General features: G+C 43.3%; 1 protein-coding gene across 2 annotated transcripts in view; it reads left to right on the top strand.

The window, feature by feature from the left end:
* Nucleotides 1–22,747, top strand: part of LOC128640342 (zinc finger protein 384) — a 136,008-nt gene that overhangs the window by 52,062 nt on the left and 61,199 nt on the right. The window lies entirely within an intron of this gene.

The following is a 22,747-nucleotide window of genomic DNA, read 5'->3' as shown; positions in this document are numbered from 1 at the left end:
TAAAAAACAAGATGCTCTTAAAATACATTATTACCTCATATCAATCATAATCTGAGCTGAGTGTATAAACAAGTTAGCGACTTTATATCTGTGCAGGAGAAAGCTATGCCCCAGGGTTAACATACTTGTCTACGTACATACAAACATATGAACTAGTGTTAAGAAACAAAAACAAAAGCGAAGAGAAAAAAAAACAAAAAAAAACAGAACTGGCTAATTGTGCAGGCAATTAGTGGTGTTAAATCAATAACACAGGTACCCCAGATATAACATACACATGGAAAACGTAAGCATTCTTGTAATCTAAAAAGAATCCAGTAAAGTCCTTCTTTGACCCAAAAAGTCATTAGGATCTGTGTCGAGTGAAGGAGGATTTTTTGATTATCTAGGAGAATATCCAAAATTTCCCTGCACAATAATATATCTCTTAAATGGTAGTCACCCTACACCGGTTTTGAAATGAAGGGTGAAGATAGAATTAATGGACCAGTTCAGTAATTGGACTGTCCCGCCGGAATACAGGCTTAGTGCCATAGAGTGCTCAACCGATAATTTCCAAGTTGGCTGCCTCACTGTCTGCCCCAGAGCAGAGATTGCAATTGCACAGTCCAGATGGTAGCACTTTGTAGGTACAGAAGTCACACATATATAGGATTGGCGTCCCTCGATCACCACGGCTGCACTGCTTCCCGCATATTCACAAATGGGGAGATTCTCATTACTAGACTTTCTCCCGATCACAGGAGTCTCCGCCATCGCCTCACTCTCCAGCCGCCGCAGCAGCTCCACATGCCCGATCTTCCTCACCGGGCGGCAGAACTCAGAAGGTATCTCCAAGGTAGGTATTGGCGGTATATGATCCGCAGGGTCATCTTGTCGCAAAGCTTCTGTCCCAACCGATGGGGTCTCTGTGTTGCCATTTGCATGTTGTGCCAGCTTTGGAATAAACAAAGCCTCAATATATCTAAGGAGACAGTGGAAGTGCTCGTCCATACTTATACGAATCTCCTCCAGAATCAAATCGATCCTTGTCGCCATGGCAGTAATTTTCAGAAACCAAATGATTGTAGCTCAATGCCCTAAGTTGCTTTTATGAGCAATGTACTGTTTTTTTTATGCAGCTCACGTTGGCTGCTGTACCCGGACCAACCGGGGGGGTTAGGTGAAGGCCTCAAACGCATATACGTTGCCACTGCAGACTCACCGTTCCAGTACCTCAGCACTTGAGTTAAAGACTTTTAAGCAGATCTAGATGTTCGTTAAGTTTATTATTAGATAATTCTCGCAATTCCTTATTGTGGATGGGAACTTTATACACTGATATACAGCGGAGTCATCAGTGAGTCCTCAGAGTGCTAAAGTAAGTCGGCCATCTTGGTCGCTGCCCGGAAGCATCCCCCCGGGTATAGTCGTTTTTTCAATTGACTGTCATTTTAAATTCGTGGGAAGAATTTTGGCGCGAAGTTACGTTCGTTGATGCAAATTCGTAACTTCCGGCGTCTTAGCAGATGCCGAGTCCTTTCACAAGGTTGCGTCTTCAATGATGCGAGTGTGTCATTTCCGGATGTTAGCGCCAATTTTTTTTTTCTGTTTGTGTTGTGCGTCATACTTGGCTCCAAATATTTTCACTATTTAAAACCCTTTTTTCTATATGCCTCTTGCCTTTTTTCTCTATCAGAGGGCTATGCTGTTTGCATTTTTTTCCCATTCCTGAAACTGCCATGTAAGGAAATTGATAATTTTGCTTTATATGTTGTTTTTTTCTCTTACATTTGCAAGATGTCTCAATCTGATCCTGTCTCAGAAATCACTGTTGGAACCCTGCTGCCTGATAACAGTTCTATCAAAGCTAAGTGCATTTGTTCTAAACTTGTGGAGATTATTTCTCCAGCCGTGGTTTGTAATAGTTGTCATGATAAACTTTTACATGCAGATAATGTGTCCATCAGTAATAGAACATTTCCTGTTGCTGTCCCTTCACCATCTAATGTACAAGATATACCTGTGAATTTAAAAGAATTTATTGCTGATTCTATTCAGAAGGCTTTGTGTGCCATCCCGCCTTCTAATAAATATAAAAGGTCTTTTAAAACTTCTCATAAAGTGCATTGACAATAACTGCCTTTCTGGCTCATATTTGTTTTGTAAAATGAACTGCCCTGCGTGGCGTAAGATATGTTCTTGTTTTCTTTTTTTATATATGGAACTGTATATAATGCTGGTTGTAAATAAAGACTTAAAAAAAAAAAAAAAACTTCTCATAAAGTTGATGAAATTTCAAATGACCGACAACATACTGAATTATCCTTCTCTGATGAGGATCTATCTGATTCAGAAGATCATTCCTCAGATATTGACACTGACAAATCTACTTATTCATTTAAAATGGAGTATATTCGTTCTTTGTTAAAAGTGTTGATTACATTGGGTATTGAGGAAGCTAGTCCTCTTGATATTAAAACTAGTAAATATTTAAATTCTGTTTATAAACCTCCTGTGGTTACTCCAGAGGTTTTTCCAGTTCCTGATGCTATTTCTGATATGATCTAAGGAATGGAATAGGCCTGGTACTTCTTTTATTCCTTCTTCAAGGTTTAAAAAATTGTATCCTTTGCCAGTAGTTTACATTGGAGTTTTGGGAAAAGATCCTCAAAGTTGATGGGGCCATCTCTACTCTTGCTAAACGTACTACTATTCCTATGGAAGATAGTACTTCTTTTAAAGATCCTTTAGATAGGATACTTGAATCTTATCTAAGGAAAGCCTATTTGTATTTGGGTCATCTTCTCAGGCCTGCCATTTCTTTGGCTGATGTTGCAGCTGCATCAACTTTTTGGTTGGAAGATTTAGCGCAACAAGAATTGGATTCTGATTTGTCTAGCATTGTTCGCTTGCTTCAACATGCTAATCATTTTATTTGTGATGCCAGAAGACCTTTCTGGCTTAAATCTTGGAATGCTGACATGACTTCTAAGTCCAGATTGCGATCTCTTTCCTTCCAAGGTAATAAGTTATTTGGTTCTCAGTTGGATTCGATTATTTCAACTGTTACTGGAGGGAAGGGAGTTTTTTTTGCCTCAGGATAAAAGGCCTTAAGGGTAAATCTAAAGCTTCTAACCGTTTTCGTTCCTTTTGACAAATAAGGAACATAAACCTAATCCTTTCCCCAAGGAATCTTTTTCCGATTGGAAACCTTCAAATTGGAATAAATCCAAGCCATTTAAGAAACCAAAGCCAGCCCCCAAGTCCGCATGAAGGTGCGGCCCTCATTCCAGCTCAGCTGGTAGGGGGCAGATTAAGATTTTTCAAGGATGTTTGGACATATTTTGTCCAAAATCAATGGATTCTGAGTATTGTCTCTCAGGGGTACCGAATAGGATTCAGAGTAAGACCTCCTGTGAGAAGATATTTTCTCTCATGCATCCCAGCAAATCCAGTAAAGGCTCAGGCTTTGCTGAAGTGTGTTTCAGACCTGGAGTTTTCAGGGGTAATCATGCCAGTTCCGTTTCAGTAACAGGGTCTGGGGGTTTTATTCAAATCTATTCATTGTCCCAAAGAAAGAAAATTCATTCAGACCAGTTCTGGATCTGAAAATTTTGAATCGTTATGTAAGAGTACCAACTTTCAAAATGGTGACTATAAGGACTATTCTTCCTTTTGTTCAGCACGGGTATTATATGTCCACAATAGACTTACAGGATGCATATCTTCATATTCCGATTCATCCAGATCAGATGAGATTCTTTTCTAGACAAGCATTACTAATTTTTCGCTCTTCCTTTTGGCCTAGCGACAGCTCCAAGAATATTTTCAAAGGTTCTCGGTGCCCTACTCTCTGTAATCAAAGAGCGGGGTATTGCAGTGTTTCCTTATTTGGACAATATCTTGGTACTAGCTCAGTCTTTACGTTCTGCAGAATCTCACACGAATCAACTAGTGTTGTTTCTTCAAAAACCTTGTTGGAGGATCAATTTACCAAAAAGTTCTTTGATTCCTCAGACAAGGGTCACCTTTTTAGGTTTTCAGATAGATTCAGTGTCCATGACTCTGTCTCTAACAGATAAGAGACGTTTAAAATTGGTTGCAGCCTGTCGGAACCTTCAGTCTCACTCATTCCCTTCAGTAGCTAAGTGCATGGAAGTTTTAGGTCTCATGACTGCAGCATCGGACGCGATCCCCTTTGCCCGTTTTCACATCAGACCTTTTCAACTTTGTATGCTGAACCAATGGTGCAGTGATTATACAAGGATATCACAATTAATATCCTTAAATCCCAATGTTCAACTATCTCTGACTTGGTGGTTAGATCACCATTGTATAGTTCAAGGGGCCTCTTTTGTTCATCCATCCTGGAGTGTGATCACAACAGATGCGAGTCTTTTAGGTGGGGAGCTGTTTGGGGATCTCTGACAGCACAAGGGGTTTGGAAATCTCAAGAAGCGAGATTACCAATCAGTATTTTGGAACTCCGTGCGATTTTCAGGGCTCTTCAGTTTTGGCCTCTGTTGAAGAGAGAACCGTTCATTTGTTTTCAGACAGACAATATCACAACTGTGGCATATGTCAATCATCAGGGTGGGACTCGCAGTCCCCAAGCTATGAAAGAATTATCTTGGATACTCGTTTGGGCGGAATCCAGCTCCTGTCTAATTTCTGCGGTTCATATCCCAGGTATAGACAATTGGGGGGCGTATTATCTCAGCCGTCAGACTTTACACCTGGGGGGTGGTCCCTCCATCCAGATGTGGGGTCTTCCAGAAATAGATCTGATTGCTTCTCATCTAAACAAGAAGCTTCCCATGTACCTGTCCAGATCCAGGGATCCTCAGGCGGAAGCAGTGGATGCGTTGACACTTCCTTGGTGTTATCAACCTGCTTATATTTTTCCGCCTCTAGTTCTTCTTCCAAGAGTGATCTCCAAAATCATCATGGAGCAATTGTTTGTGTTGCTTGTGGCTCCAGCATGGCCTCACAGGTTTTGGTATGCAGATCTTGTTCGGATGTCCAGTTGCCAACCTTGGCCACTTCCGTTAAGGCTGGACCTACTGTCTCAAGGTCCGTTTTTCCATCAGGATCTCAAATCATTAAATTTGAAGGTATGGAAATTGAACGCTTAGTGCTAAGTCATAGAGGTTTCTCTGACTCGGTGATTAATACTATGTTACAAGCTCGTAACTCTGTCTCTAGAAAGATTTATTATCGGGTTTGGAAGACCTACATTTCATGGTGTTCTTCTCATAAATTCTCTTGGCATTCTTTTAGAATTCCTAGAATTTTACAGTTTCTTCAGGATGGTTTGGATAAGGGTTTGTCTGCAAGTTCCTTGAAGCGACAAATCTCTGCTCTTTCTGTTTTATTTCACAGAAAGATTACCAAACTTCCTGATATTCACTGTTTTATACAGGCTTTGGTTCGTATCAAGCCTGTCATTAAATCCATCTCTTCTCCTCTGAGTCTTAATTTGGTTTTGAAGGCCTTACAGGCCCCTCCGTTTGAGCCTATGCATTCTTTGGATATTAAACTACTTTCTTGGAAAGTGTTGTTCCTTTTGGCCATCTCTTCTGCTAGAAGAGTTTCTGAATTATCCGCTCTCTGTTGTGAATCTCCTTTTCTGATTTTTTTTTTTATCGGGTTTATCTAAGGTTGTGAATTCTAACAACATTAATAGAGAAATTGTTGTCCCTTCCTTGTGTCCTAATCCTAAGAAGTCTTTGGAGAGATCTTTACATTCTTTGGATGTGGTGAGAGCTTTGAAATATTTGAAACTAAATTTTGGGTGTGGTGAGGGGTGTATTTATAGGCATTTTGAGGTTTGGGAAACTTTGCCCCTCCTGGAAGAATTGTATATCACATACGTCACTAGCTCATGGACTCATGCCACTATGAAAGAAATTAATTTATCAGGTAAGTTCTTACATAAATTATGTTTTTTCCCTTGGTGGTATTTTTGAAAAGCTAAACCTAGGTAGGCTCTAACTGATTTCTAAACTGATGAAAACCGCCTCTTAGCTCAGAGCATTTTGAAAAATGTTCACAGTTAAGACAGTACTAGTTCATGCGTGTCATATAGATAATATTGTGCTCACTCCTGTGGAGTTATTTAGGAGTCTGCACTGGTTTGCTAAACTGCATGTTTGTCAAAAGCACTGAGAAAAGCGGGCAGTCTTCAGAGGCTTAGATACAAGGTAATCACTGAGGTAAAAAGTATATTAATATAACTGTGTTAGTTATGCAAAACGGGGGAATGAGTAATAAAGGTATTCTATCTTTTTAAACAATAAAAATTCTGGTTTAAACTGTCCCTTTAAATCTAAAATGAACCTCCTCTGACTCTACTGAACTGTCTAAAGCAGAGTCACAGTCCTTTGTAAGTATAGTATATGTGTGTGTGTCTATACGTACAAAGGACTGTGTGTGTGTCTATACGTACAGACACACACACACACAGTCCTTTGTACGTATAGACACACACACACACAGTCCTTTGTACGTATAGACACACACACAGTCCTTTGTACGTATAGACACACACACACACACAGTCCTTTGTACGTACAGACACACACACACACAGTCCTTTGTACGTACAGACACACACACACACAGTCCTTTGTACGTACAGACACACACACACACAGTCCTTTGTACGTACAGACACACACACACACAGTCCTTTGTACGTACAGACACACACACACACAGTCCTTTGTACGTACAGACACACACACACACAGTCCTTTGTACGTACAGACACACACACACACAGTCCTTTGTACGTACAGACACACACACACACAGTCCTTTGTACGTACAGACACACACACACAGTCCTTTGTACGTACAGACACACACACACACAGTCCTTTGTACGTATAGACACACACACACACAGTCCTTTGTACGTATAGACACACACACACACAGTCCTTTGTACGTATAGACACACACACACACAGTCCTTTGTACGTATAGACACACACATACAGTGCTTTGTACGTATAGACACACACACACACAGTGCTTTGTACGTACAGACACACACACACACACACAGTCCTTTGTACGTATAGACACACACAGTCCTTTGTACGTATAGACACACACAGTCCTTTGTACGTATAGACACACACAGTCCTTTGTACGTATAGACACACAGTCCTTTGTACGTATAGACACACAGTCCTTTGTACGTATAGACACACAGTCCTTTGTACGTATAGACACACAGTCCTTTGTACGTATAGACACACACAGTCCTTTGTACGTATAGACACACACAGTCCTTTGTACGTATAGACACACACAGTCCTTTGTACGTATAGACACACACAGTCCTTTGTACGTATAGACACACACAGTCCCTTTGTACGTATAGACACACACAGTCCTTTGTACGTATAGACACACACAGTCCTTTGTACGTATAGACACACACAGTCCTTTGTACGTATAGACACACACAGTCCTTTGTACGTATAGACACACACAGTCCTTTGTACGTATAGACACACACAGTCCTTTGTACGTATAGACACACACAGTCCTTTGTACGTATAGACACACACAGTCCTTTGTACGTATAGACACACACAGTCCTTTGTACGTATAGACACACACAGTCCTTTGTACGTATAGACACACACAGTCCTTTGTACGTATAGACACACACAGTCCTTTGTACGTATAGACACACACAGTCCTTTGTACGTATAGACACACACACAGTCCTTTGTACGTATAGACACGCACACACAGTCCTTTGTACGTACAGTCACACACACACAGTCCTTTGTACGTATAGACACACACACACAGTCCTTTGTACGTACAGACACACACACACACAGTCCTTTGTACGTATAGACACACACACACACAGTCCTTTGTACGTATAGACACACACACACACAGTCCTTTGTAAGTACAGACACACACACACACAGTCCTTTGTAAGTACAGACACACACACACAGTCCTTTGTACGTACAGACACACACATACAGTGCTTTGTACGTATAGACACACACACACACACAGTCCTTTGTACGTACAGACACACACACACACACACAGTCCTTTGTACGTACAGACACACACACACAGTCCTTTGTACGTACAGACACACACACAGTCCTTTGTACGTACAGACACACACACAGTCCTTTGTACGTACAGACACACACAGTCCTTTGTACGTACAGACACACACAGTCCTTTGTACGTACAGACACACACACAGTCCTTTGTACGTATAGACACACACAGTCCTTTGTACGTATAGACACACAGTCCTTTGTACGTATAGACACACAGTCCTTTGTACGTATAGACACACAGTCCTTTGTACGTATAGACACACAGTCCTTTGTACGTATAGACACACAGTCCTTTGTACGTACAGACACACACACACACAGTCCTTTGTACGTACAGACACACACACAGTCCTTTGTACGTACAGACACACACACAGTCCTTTGTACGTACAGACACACACACAGTCCTTTGTACGTATAGACACACACAGTCCTTTGTACGTATAGACACACACAGTCCTTTGTACGTATAGACACACACAGTCCTTTGTACGTATAGACACACACAGTCCTTTGTACGTATAGACACACAGTCCTTTGTACGTATAGACACACACAGTCCTTTGTACGTATAGACACACACAGTCCTTTGTACGTATAGACACACACAGTCCTTTGTACGTATAGACACACACAGTCCTTTGTACGTATAGACACACACAGTCCTTTGTACGTATAGACACACACAGTCCTTTGTACGTATAGACACACACAGTCCTTTGTACGTATAGACACACACAGTCCTTTGTACGTATAGACACACACAGTCCTTTGTACGTATAGACACACACAGTCCTTTGTACGTATAGACACACACAGTCCTTTGTACGTATAGACACACACAGTCCTTTGTACGTATAGACACACACAGTCCTTTGTACGTATAGACACACACAGTCCTTTGTACGTATAGACACACAGTCCTTTGTACGTATAGACACACACAGTCCTTTGTACGTATAGACACACACAGTCCTTTGTACGTATAGACACACACACAGTCCTTTGTACGTATAGACACACACAGTCCTTTGTACGTATAGACACACACACAGTCCTTTGTACGTATAGACACGCACAGTCCTTTGTACGTACAGTCACACACACAGTCCTTTGTACGTACAGTCACACACACAGTCCTTTGTACGTATAGACACGCACACACAGTCCTTTGTACGTACAGTCACACACACACACACAGTCCTTTGTACGTATAGACACGCACACACAGTCCTTTGTACGTATAGACACGCACACACAGTCCTTTGTACGTATAGACACGCACACACAGTCCTTTGTACGTATAGACACACACACACACAGTCCTTTGTACGTACAGACACACACACACACAGTCCTTTGTACGTACAGACACACACACACACAGTCCTTTGTACGTATAGACACACACACACACAGTCCTTTGTACGTACAGACACACACACACACAGTCCTTTGTACGTACAGACACACACACACACACAGTCCTTTGTACGTACAGACACACACACACACAGTCCTTTGTAAGTACAGACACACACACACAGTCCTTTGTACGTACAGACACACACACACAGTGCTTTGTACGTATAGACACACACACACACACACAGTCCTTTGTACGTATAGACACACACACAGTCCTTTGTACGTATAGACACGCACACACAGTCCTTTGTACGTATAGACACGCACACACAGTCCTTTGTACGTATAGACACACACACACAGTCCTTTGTACGTATAGACACGCACACACAGTCCTTTGTACGTATAGACACGCACACACAGTCCTTTGTACGTATAGACACGCACACACAGTCCTTTGTACGTACAGACACACACACAGTCCTTTGTACGTACAGACACACACACACACACAGTCCTTTGTACGTATAGACACACACACACACACAGTCCTTTGTACGTACAGACACACACACACACAGTCCTTTGTACGTACAGACACACACACACACACAGTCCTTTGTACGTACAGACACACACACACAGTCCTTTGTACGTACAGACACACACACACAGTGCTTTGTACGTATAGACACACACACACACACACAGTCCTTTGTACGTACAGACACACACACACACAGTCCTTTGTACGTACAGACACACACACACACAGTCTAGACAGACACACACACAGTCTTTGTACGTACAGACACACACACAGTCCTTTGTACGTATAGACACACACACACAGTCCTTTGTACGTATAGACACACACACAGTCCTTTGTACGTATAGACACACACACAAACAGTCCTTTGTATGTATAGACACAACACACACACAGTCCTTTGTACGTATAGACACACCACACACAGTCCTTTGTACGTATAGACACACACACCACAGTCCTTTGTACGTACAGACACACACACACAGTCCCTTTGTACGTACAGACACACACACAGTCCTTTGTACGTACAGACACACACATACAGTGCTTTCTACGTATAGACACACACACAGTCCTTTTTACGTACAGACACACACATACAGTGCTTTGTACGTATAGACACACACACACACAGTCCTTTGTACGTATAGACACACACACACACAGTCCTTTGTACGTATAGACACACACACACACAGTCCTTTGTAGGTATAGACACACATACACACAGTCCTTTGTAGGTATAGACACACATACACACAGTCCTTTGTAGGTATAGACACACACAGTCCTTTGTAGGTATAGACACACACACACACACAGTCCTTTGTAGGTATAGACACACACACACACACACACACAGTCCTTTGTAGGTATAGACACACACACACACAGTCCTTTGTACGTATAGACACACACACCACCAGTCCTTTGTAGGTATAGAGGACACAACACACACACACAGTCCTTTGTACGTATAGACACACACACACACACACAGTCCTTTGTACGTATAGACACACACACACACACAGTCCTTTGTACTTTATAGACACACACACACACACAGTCCTTTGTACGTATAGACACACACACACACACACACACACACAGTCCTTTGTACGTACAGACACACACACAACACAGTCCTTTGTACGTACAGACACACACACACACAGTCCTTTGTACGTATAGACACACACACACAGTCCCTTTGTACGTATAGAGACACACACACACAACCAGTCCTTTGTACGTATAGAGACACAACACACACACAGTCCTTTGTACGTACAGACACACACACACACAGTCCCTTTGTACGTACAGACACACACACACACAGTCCTTTGTACGTACAGACACACACACACAGTCCTTTGTACGTACAGACACACACACACAACAGTCCTTTGTACGTACAGGACACACACACACACAGTCCTTTGTACGTACAGACACACACACACACAGTCCCTTTGTACGTACAGACACACACACACACAGTCCTTTTGTACGTATAGACAGACACACACACACACAGTCCTTTGTACGTTATAGACAGACACACACACACACAGTCCTTTGTACGTACAGACACACACACACACACAGTCCTTTGTACGTATAGACACACACACACACAGTCCTTTGTACGTACAGACACACACACAGTCCTTTGTACGTACAGACACACACACACACAGTCCTTTGTACGTACAGACACACACACACGAAGTCCTTTGTACGGTACAGACACACACACAGTCCTTTGTACGTACTAGACACACACACAGTCCTTTGTACGTATAGACACACACACAGTCCCTTTGTACGTATAGACACACACACACACAGTCCTTTGTACGTATAGACACACACACACACAGTCCTTTGTACGTATAGACACACACACACAGTCCTTTGTACGTATAGACACACACACACACAGTCCTTTGTACGTACAGACACACACACACAGTCCTTTGTACGTACAGACACACACACACAGTCCTTTGTACGTACAGACACACACACAGTCCTTTGTACGTACAGACACACACACACACAGTCCTTTGTACGTACAGACACACACACACACAGTCCTTTGTACGTATAGACACACACACAGTCCTTTGTAGGTATAGAGACACACACACACACACACACACAGTCCTTTGTAGGTATAGAGACACACACACACACACACAGTCCTTTGTACGTATAGACACACACACACACACAGTCCTTTGTACGTATAGACACACACACAGTCCTTTGTACGTATAGACACACACACACACAGTCCTTTGTACGTACAGACACACACACACAGTCCTTTGTACGTATAGACACACACACACACACAGTCCTTTGTACGTACAGACGCACACATACAGTGCTTTGTACGTATAGACACACACAGTCCTTTGTACGTATAGACACACACAGTCCTTTTGTACGTATAGACACACACAGTCCTTTGTACGTATAGACACACACAGTCCTTTGTACGTATAGACACACAGTCCTTTGTACGTATAGACAACACAGTCCTTTGTACGTATAGACACACAGTCCTTTGTACGTATAGACACACACAGTCCTTTGTACGTATAGACACACACAGTCCTTTGTACGTATAGACACACACAGTGCTTTGTACGTATAGACACACACAGTCCTTTGTACGTATAGACACACACAGTCCTTTGTACGTATAGACACACACAGTCCTTTGTACGTATAGACACACACAGTCCTTTGTACGTATAGACACACACAGTCTTTGTACGTATAGACACACACAGTCCTTTGTACGTATAGACACACACAGTCCTTTGTACGTATAGACACACACAGTCCTTTGTACGTATAGGACACACACAGTCCCTTTGTACGTATAGACACACACAGTCCTTTGTACGTATAGACACACACAGTCCTTTGTACGTATAGACACACACAGTCCTTTGTACGTATAGACACACACAGTCCTTTGTACGTATAGGACACACACAGTCCTTTGTACGTATAGACACACACTAGATCCTTTGTACGTATAGACCAACACACAGTCCTTTGTACGTATAGACACACACAGTCCTTTGTACGTATAGACGCACACACAGTCCTTTGTACGTATAGACACGCACACACAGTCCTTTGTACAGTATAGACCACAGCACACACAGTCCTTTTGTACGTATAGACAACGCACAACACAGTCCTTTGTACGTATAGACACGCACACACAGTCCTTTGTACGTACAGACACACACACACACAGTCCTTTGTACGTACAGACACACACACAACACAGTCCTTTGTACGTACAGACACACACACACACAGTCCTTTGTACGTACAGACACACACACACACACAGTCCTTTGTACGTACAGACACACACACACACAGTCCTTTGTACGTACAGACACACACATACAGTGCTTTGTACGTACAGACACACACATACAGTGCTTTGCACGTATAGACACACACACACACACACAGTCCTTTGTACGTACAGACACACACACACACAGTCCTTTGTACGTACAGACACACACACACACAGTCCTTTGTACGTACAGACACACACACAGTCCTTTGTACGTACAGACACACACACAGTCCTTTGTACGTACAGACACACACACAGTCCTTTGTACGTACAGACACACACACAGTCCTTTGTACGTACAGGACACACACACAGTCCTTTGTACGTACTAGACACACACAGTCCTTTGTACGTACAGACACACACACAGTCCTTTGTACGTACAGACACACACACACAGTCCTTTGTACGTACAGACACACACATACAGTGCTTTCTACGTACAGACACACACATACAGTGCTTTCTACGTACAGACACACACACACAGTCCTTTGTACGTACAGACACACACACAGTCCTTTGTACGTACAGACACACACACAGTCCTTTGTACGTACAGACACACACACAGTCCTTTGTACGTACAGACACACACACAGTCCTTTGTACGTACAGACACACACACAGTCCTTTGTACGTACAGACACACACACAGTCCTTTGTACGTATAGACACACACACAGTCCTTTGTACGTATAGACACACACACAGTCCTTTGTACGTATAGACACACACACAGTCCTTTGTACGTATAGACACACACACACACAGTCCTTTGTATGTATAGACACACACACACACAGTCCTTTGTACGTATAGACACACACACACAGTCCTTTGTACGTATAGACACACACACACAGTCCTTTGTACGTACAGACACACACACACAGTCCTTTGTACGTACAGACACACACACAGTCCTTTGTACGTACAGACACACACATACAGTGCTTTCTACGTATAGACACACACACAGTCCTTTGTACGTACAGACACACACATACAGTGCTTTGTACGTATAGACACACACACACACAGTGCTTTGTACGTATAGACACACACACACACAGTCCTTTGTACGTACAGACACACACACAGTCCTTTGTACGTATAGACACACACACAGTCCTTTGTACGTATAGACACACACACAGTCCTTTGTACGTATAGACACACACACAGTCCTTTGTACGTATAGACACACACACACACAGTCCTTTGTATGTATAGACACACACACACACAGTCCTTTGTACGTATAGACACACACACACAGTCCTTTGTACGTATAGACACACACACACAGTCCTTTGTACGTACAGACACACACACACAGTCCTTTGTACGTACAGACACACACACAGTCCTTTGTACGTACAGACACACACATACAGTGCTTTCTACGTATAGACACACACACAGTCCTTTGTACGTACAGACACACACATACAGTGCTTTGTACGTATAGACACACACACACACAGTCCTTTGTACGTATAGACACACACACACACAGTCCTTTGTAGGTATAGACACACACACACACACAGTCCTTTGTAGGTATAGACACACATACACACAGTCCTTTGTAGGTATAGACACACATACACACAGTCCTTTGTAGGTATAGACACACACACACAGTCCTTTGTAGGTATAGACACACACACACACACAGTCCTTTGTAGGTATAGACACACACACATACACACACACAGTCCTTTGTAGGTATAGACACACACACACACAGTCCTTTGTACGTATAGACACACACACACAGTCCTTTGTAGGTATAGAGACACACACACACACACAGTCCTTTGTACGTATAGACACACACACACACACACAGTCCTTTGTACGTATAGACACACACACACACACAGTCCTTTGTACGTATAGACACACACACACACACACAGTCCTTTGTACGTATAGACACACACACACACACACACACACACACAGTCCTTTGTACGTACAGACACACACACACAGTCCTTTGTACGTACAGACACACACACACACAGTCCTTTGTACGTATAGACACACACACAGTCCTTTGTAGGTATAGAGACACACACACACACACACAGTCCTTTGTAGGTATAGAGACACACACACACACACACAGTCCTTTGTACGTATAGACACACACACACACACAGTCCTTTGTACGTATAGACACACACACAGTCCTTTGTACGTATAGACACACACACACACAGTCCTTTGTACGTACAGACACACACACACAGTCCTTTGTACGTATAGACACACACACACACACACAGAGTCCTTTGTACGTACAGACACACACATACAGTGCTTTGTACGTATAGACACACACAGTCCTTTGTACGTATAGACACACACAGTCCTTTGTACGTATAGACACACACAGTCCTTTGTACGTATAGACACACACAGTCCTTTGTACGTATAGACACACAGTCCTTTGTACGTATAGACACACAGTCCTTTGTACGTATAGACACACACAGTCCTTTGTACGTATAGACACACACAGTCCTTTTTACGTATAGACACACACAGTCCTTTGTACGTATAGACACACACAGTCCTTTGTACGTATAGACACACACAGTCCTTTGTACGTATAGACACACACAGTCCTTTGTACGTATAGACACACACAGTCCTTTGTACGTATAGACACACACAGTCCTTTGTACGTATAGACACACACAGTCCTTTGTACGTATAGACACACAGTCCTTTGTACGTATAGACACACACAGTCCTTTGTACGTATAGACACACACAGTCCTTTGTACGTATAGACACACACAGTCCTTTGTACGTATAGACACACACAGTCCTTTGTACGTATAGACACACACAGTCCTTTGTACGTATAGACACACACAGTCCTTTGTACGTATAGACACACACAGTCCTTTGTACGTATAGACACACACAGTCCTTTGTACGTATAGACGCACACACAGTCCTTTGTACGTATAGACGCACACACAGTCCTTTGTACGTATAGACGCACACACAGTCCTTTGTACGTATAGACGCACACACAGTCCTTTGTACGTATAGACGCACACACAGTCCTTTGTACGTATAGACACGCACACACAGTCCTTTGTACGTATAGACACGCACACACAGTCCTTTGTACGTATAGACACACACACACAGTCCTTTGTACGTACAGACACACACACACACAGTCCTTTGTACGTATAGACACACACACACACAGTCCTTTGTACGTATAGACACACACACACACAGTCCTTTGTAGGTATAGACACACACACACACACAGTCCTTTGTAGGTATAGACACACACACACACACACAGTCCTTTGTAGGTATAGACACACATACACACAGTCCTTTGTAGGTATAGACACACACACACAGTCCTTTGTAGGTATAGACACACACACACACACAGTCCTTTGTAGGTATAGACACACACACACACACAGTCCTTTGTAGGTATAGACACACACACACACAGTCCTTTGTACGTATAGACACACACACACAGTCCTTTGTAGGTATAGAGACACACACACACACACAGTCCTTTGTACGTATAGACACACACACACACACACAGTCCTTTGTACGTATAGACACACACACACACACAGTCCTTTGTACGTATAGACACACACACACACACACACAGTCCTTTGTACGTATAGACACACACACACACACACACACACACACACAGTCCTTTGTACGTACAGACACACACACACACAGTCCTTTGTACGTATAGACACACACACAGTCCTTTGTAGGTATAGAGACACACACACACACACACAGTCCTTTGTAGGTATAGAGACACACACACACACACACAGTCCTTTGTACGTATAGACACACACACACACACAGTCCTTTGTACGTATAGACACACACACACACAGTCCTTTGTACGTACAGACACACACACACAGTCCTTTGTACGTATAGACACACACACACACACAGTCCTTTGTACGTACAGACACACACATACAGTGCTTTGTACGTATAGACACACACAGTCCTTTGTACGTATAGACACACACAGTCCTTTGTACGTATAGACACACACAGTCCTTTGTACGTATAGACACACACAGTCCTTTGTACGTATAGACACACAGTCCTTTGTACGTATAGACACACAGTCCTTTGTACGTATAGACACACACAGTCCTTTGTACGTATAGACACACACAGTCCTTTGTACGTATAGACACACACAGTCCTTTGTACGTATAGACACACACACAGTCCTTTGTACGTATAGACACACACAGTCCTTTGTACGTATAGACACACACAGTCCTTTGTACGTATAGACACACACAGTCCTTTGTACGTATAGACACACACAGTCCTTTGTACGTATAGACACACACAGTCCTTTGTACGTATAGACACACACAGTCCTTTGTACGTATAGACACACACAGTCCTTTGTACGTATAGACACACACAGTCCTTTGTACGTATAGACACACACAGTCCTTTGTACGTATAGACACACACAGTCCTTTGTACGTATAGACACACACAGTCCTTTGTACGTATAGACACACACAGTCCTTTGTACGTATAGACGCACACACAGTCCTTTGTACGTATAGACGCACACACAGTCCTTTGTACGTATAGACGCACACACAGTCCTTTGTACGTATAGACGCACACACAGTCCTTTGTACGTATAGACACGCACACACAGTCCTTTGTACGTATAGACACGCACACACAGTCCTTTGTACGTATAGACACACACACACAGTCCTTTGTACGTATAGACACACACACACACAGTCCTTTGTACGTATAGACACACACACACACAGTCCTTTGTACGTACAGACACACACACACACAGTCCTTTGTACGTACAGACACACACACACACAGTCCTTTGTACGTACAGACACACACATACAGTGCTTTGTACGTATAGACACACACACACACACACAGTCCTTTGTACGTACAGACACACACACACACAGTCCTTTGTACGTACAGACACACACACACACAGTCCTTTGTACGTATAGACAGACACACACACACACACATGTCCTTTGTAGTATAACAGACACACACACACACACAGTCCTTTGTACGTATAGACAGACACACACACACACACAGTCCTTTGTACGTATAGACAGACACACACACACACAGTCCTTTGTACGTACACACACACACAGTCCTTTGTACGTACAGACACACACACACACAGTCCTTTGTACGTACAGACACACACACACACAGTCCTTTGTACGTACAGACACACACACAGTCCTTTGTACGTACAGACACACACACACAGTCCTTTGTACGTATAGACACACACACACAGTCCTTTGTACGTATAGACACACACACACAGTCCTTTGTACGTACAGACACACACACACAGTCCTTTGTACGTACAGACACACACACACGGTCCTTTGTACGTACAGACACACACACACGGTCCTTTGTACGTACAGACACACACACACAGTCCTTTGTACGTACAGACACACACACACAGTCCTTTGTACGTACAGACACACACACACAGTCCTTTGTACGTATAGATACACACACACACTCCCTTGTACGTATAGATACACACACACACTCCCTTTTACGTATAGACGCTTACACATATAGACACACACACACAGTCCTTTGTACGTACAGACACACACACACACAGTCCTTTGTACGTACAGACACACACACACAGTCCTTTGTACGTACAGACACACACACACAGTTCTTTGTAGGTATAGACACACACACACAGTCCTTTGTACGTATAGACACACACACACAGTCCTTTGTACGTACAGACACACACACACACACACACACACAGTCCTTTGTACGTACAGACACACACATACAGTGCTTTGTACGTATAGACACACACACACAGTCCTTTGTACGTATAGACACACACACACACACAGTCCTTTGTACGTACAGACACACACACAGTCCTTTGTACGTACAGACACACACACACACAGTCCTTTGTACGTATAGACACACACACACAGTCCTTTGTACGTACAGACACACACACACACACACACACACACAGTCCTTTGTACGTACAGACACACACATACAGTGCTTTGTACGTATAGACACACACACACACAGTCCTTTGTACGTATAGACACACACACACACACAGTCCTTTGTACGTACAGACACACACACAGTCCTTTGTACGTACAGACACACACACACACAGTCCTTTGTACGTACAGACACACACACACACAGTCCTTTGTACGTACAGACACACACACACACAGTCCTTTGTACGTACAGACACACACACAGTCCTTTGTACGTACAGACACACACACACAGTCCTTTGTACGTACAGACACACACACACAGTCCTTTGTACGTACAGACACACACACACAGTCCTTTGTACGTACAGACACACACACACAGTCCTTTGTACGTACAGACACACACACACAGTCCTTTGTACGTACAGACACACACACAGTCCTTTGTACGTATAGACACACACACACACACACAGTCCTTTGTACGTACAGACACACACACACTCCCTTGTACGTATAGACACACACACACACACAGTCCTTTGTACATACAGACACACACACACAGTCCTTTGTACGTACAGACACACACACACACTCCCTTGTACGTATAGACACACACACACACACACACAGTCCTTTGTACGTATAGACACACACACACACAGTCCTTTGTACGTACAGACACACACACACAGTCCTTTGTACGTATAGACACACACACACAGTCCTTTGTACGTACACACACACACACACACAGTCCTTTGTACATACAGACACACACACACACAGTCCTTTGTACGTATAGACACACACACACATACAGTCCTTTGTACGTATAGACACACACACACAGTCCCTTGTACGTATAGACACACACACACAGTCCCTTGTACGTATAGACACACACATACAGTGCTGTGTACGTATAGACACACACACACACACACAGTCCTTTGTACGTATAGAGACACACACACACACACAGTCCCTTGTACGTATAGAGACACACACACACACACAGTCCCTTGTACGTATAGAGACATACACACACACACAGTCCCTTGTACGTAGAGACACACACACACAGTCCCTTGTACGTATAGACACACACATACAGTGCTGTGTACGTATAGACACACACACACACACAGTCCTTTGTACGTATAGACACACACACACACTCCCTTGTACGTATAGAGACACACACACTCCCTTGTACGTATAGAGACACACACACACACACACACACACAGTCCTTTGTACGTATAGACACACACACACACACACAGTCCTTTGTACGTATAGACACACACACACACACACACACACACAGTCCTTTGTACGTATAGGCACACACACACTCCCTTGTACGTATAGACACACACACACAGTCCCTTGTACGTATAGACACACACACACAGTCCCTTGTACGTATAGACCCACACACACAGTCCCTTGTACGTATAGACACACACACACAGTCCTTTGTACGTATAGAGACACACACACACACTCCCTTGTACGTATAGACACACACACTCCCTTGTACGTATAGAGACACACACACACACTCCCTTGTACGTATAGAGACACACACACACTCCCTTGTACGTATATAGACACACACACACTCCCTTGTACGTATATAGACACACACACGCTCCCTTGTACGTATATAGACACACACACGCTCCCTTGTACGTATATACACACACACACACACACTCCCTTGTACGTATAGAGACACACACACACTCCCTTGTACGTATAGAGACACACACACACTCCCTTGTACGTATATAGACACACACACACTCCCTTGTACGTATATAGACACACACACACTCCCTTGTACGTATATAGACACACACACACTCCCTTGTACGTATATAGACACACACACACTCCCTTGTACGTATATAGACACACACACACTCCCTTGTACGTATAGAGACACACACACACACTCCCTTGTACGTATAGAGACACACACACACACTCCCTTGTACGTATAGAGACACACACACACACTCCCTTGTACGTATAGAGACACACACACACACTCCCTTGTACGTATAGAGACACACACACACACTCCCTTGTACGTATAGAGACACACACACACACTCCCTTGTACGTATATAGACACACACACACACTCCCTTGTACGTATAGAGACACACACACACACTCCCTTGTACGTATAGAGACACACACACACACTCCCTTGTACGTATAGAGACACACACACACACTCCCTTGTACGTATAGAGACACACACACACACTCCCTTGTACGTATAGAGACACACACACACACACACACACAGTCCCTTGTACGTATAGAGAGACACACACACACACTCCCTTGTACGTATAGAGACACACACACACACTCCCTTGTACGTATAGAGACACACACACACACACTCCCTGGTACGTATAGAGACACACACACACACTCCCTTGTACGTATAGAGACACACACCACACACTCCCTTGTACGTATAGAGACACACACACACACATCCCTATGTACGTATAGAGGACACACACACACTCCCTTTGTACGTATAGAGACACACACACACTCCCTTGTACGTATATAGACACACACACACTCCCTTGTACGTATATAGACACACACGCTCCCTTGTACGTATATAGACACACACACACACTCCCTTGTACGTATAGAGACACACACACACACTCCCTTGTACGTATAGAGACACACACACACACTCCCTGTTACGTATAGAGACACACACACACACTCCCTTGTACGTATAGAGACACACACACACACTCCCTTGTACGTATAGAGACACACACACACACTCCCTTGTACGTATAGAGACACACACACACACTCCCTTGTACGTATAGAGACACACACACACACTCCCTTGTACGTATAGAGACACACACACACACTCCCTTGTACGTATAGAGACACACACACACACTCCCTTGTACGTATAGAGACACACACACACACTCCCTTGTACGTATAGAGACACACACACACACTCCCTTGTACGTATAGAGACACACACACACACTCCCTTGTACGTATAGAGACACACACACACACTCCCTTGTACGTATAGAGACACACACACACACTCCCTTGTACGTATAGAGACACACACACACACTCCCTTGTACGTATAGAGACACACACACACACTCCCTTGTACGTATAGAGACAC

The sequence above is a fragment of the Bombina bombina genome, chromosome 9, assembly GCF_027579735.1.
Source record: "Bombina bombina isolate aBomBom1 chromosome 9, aBomBom1.pri, whole genome shotgun sequence".
NCBI classification, from domain to species: domain Eukaryota; kingdom Metazoa; phylum Chordata; class Amphibia; order Anura; family Bombinatoridae; genus Bombina; species Bombina bombina.
This window is presented reverse-complemented; position numbering and strand designations above follow the sequence as displayed.